Source organism: Neophocaena asiaeorientalis, unplaced genomic scaffold (genome assembly GCF_003031525.2).
Source record: "Neophocaena asiaeorientalis asiaeorientalis breed wild unplaced genomic scaffold, Neophocaena_asiaeorientalis_V1.1 scaffold244, whole genome shotgun sequence".
Taxonomy (NCBI): domain Eukaryota; kingdom Metazoa; phylum Chordata; class Mammalia; order Artiodactyla; family Phocoenidae; genus Neophocaena; species Neophocaena asiaeorientalis.
In genome coordinates, this window is record NW_020173763.1 from 1,938,371 (window position 1) to 1,940,059 (window position 1,689).

Here is a 1,689-nt window from a genome sequence, read left to right on the forward strand (position 1 = left end):
GTCTGGTGTTGAGGCGTGGCCAGGGGCGCAAAAGGGACCTCGGAGCTCCTGCCATGGCCTGGCACGCCGCCTTTGCCCTCTGCTTCCTGATTTTACTCCACGTGCGTGCTCTGAAACTGGATTCTGGAGTTATAGTGAATGATGAAGTCATCAAAGTTGTTAATGATAGGAACGTAAGGTAATCTTCTACACAAGACAGCGAAAAAAGAAAGCTGTTCTCTTCTGTTTAGGCAATGACAGAAGATAATTGTAGAGGAGGCAAAACAGATCTTGGTGGGTGACACTGGTGATACTGTAGAGGACCACTACGCACCTTTTGTGAAGTTGCTACCTAGGAATGATTGCTGATAATAAGATGCCACACAGAAAACAAAAGAGTCTAAGAAAGAAGACCTAGTATTTATATTCTGGGCTTCTGAAAGTGCACCTTTAAAAAGATGATTTACGCTAGCTCTATAGATGCCACTGAAAAGAAATTTAGAGGTAATAACATGAGTGGCAAGAAAATGGCTTAGATGATAATAAAGGACCGTTTGACACTTGGAGAGAAAGTGAGAGGCAATGTAGTAGCTTCACTTGAAGGAAAACCCTGTAAAATCAAAGTCAAGTGCCATCTGTATCTTGAGGACCTTCCGTTACACCAGCTCAGGCAACTAGAATAGTAATAGGTTTTGGGTTTTTTTTTTTTTCCTTTCTCTTCCCACTGGGTCTAAACAACACAATGAATGAAGGAAATATCATTCATGTAAGCAGCCTATCAGAGATTGCCATTAAACTGTTACTTTTATGTAGAACCCAAGGAATGCCTTCCTGTTATATTTTAGCCCAAACAGCTAGTTATATGTCTCCCTTGTAGCAAGCACTACAATGAAGGTGACTGTCAATGTGAATAGCTTAGAATACTGAAAAGGGTTAGGCTAATTGAATGCCTTGAAAGTATTATTCACTGGTGAGATGGTAAACTTTATTCAGTATTATTTATAGTTGCACTTGATTGCAGTTTTGTGAGGCTGGAGCATTCATACACTTCACATGCCTTGGCAAGCCTACTTTTGGTGACATGGCAGCATGGATATAACACTATGCATGGAAAGCACTTTTTTTGTGATGAGTTTAATCCCCCAACCCAAAAGGAACTCCAGTTGTGTTAACTGTGTCATCAATTTATCCTAGTACCCCTGTGTTAATTCCTGTTACCTGTGTATCTTCTTAAAATAGCTATTCTCCAAAAAACGGAGCTGGAGGAATCAGACTCCCTGACTTCAGACTATACTACAAAGCTACAGTAATCAAGACAGTATAGTACTGGCACAAAAACAGAAATATAGATCTGTGGAACAGGATAGAAAGCCCAGAGATAAAATGTTGTCGAGGCCTTTTCGTTTTCTATTGAGTGTACACTGCTGAATAAGTGTAGGAGTTTTATGTTTACCATGTAAGTCTTGCAACACTGAAGATATTCTGAACATGTCATGATGGCAATTTCTGTATAAAAGAGCCTTGAATGGAACATTGATCTCGAAAACAAACTCCCCACCCTCGCAAAAATGGCCACGTTGCAATAAAAATTGTGGCACATTATAGAACGTTGCCTTATTTTCCTTGGATATTTTGCAAAATACCATGTGAAACAACTCCTAGAGTGAACCGCTAATATTAGTCTCTGCACTGGTCATTTAAGAATTTTTT

At 39.7% G+C, this 1,689-nt stretch overlaps 1 pseudogene; it reads left to right on the forward strand.

The window, feature by feature from the left end:
- Window positions 1-53: 53 nt before the first annotated feature.
- On the forward strand, window positions 54-662 carry LOC112403734 (cofilin-2 pseudogene; annotated as a pseudogene).
- Window positions 663-1,689: the final 1,027 nt, after the last annotated feature.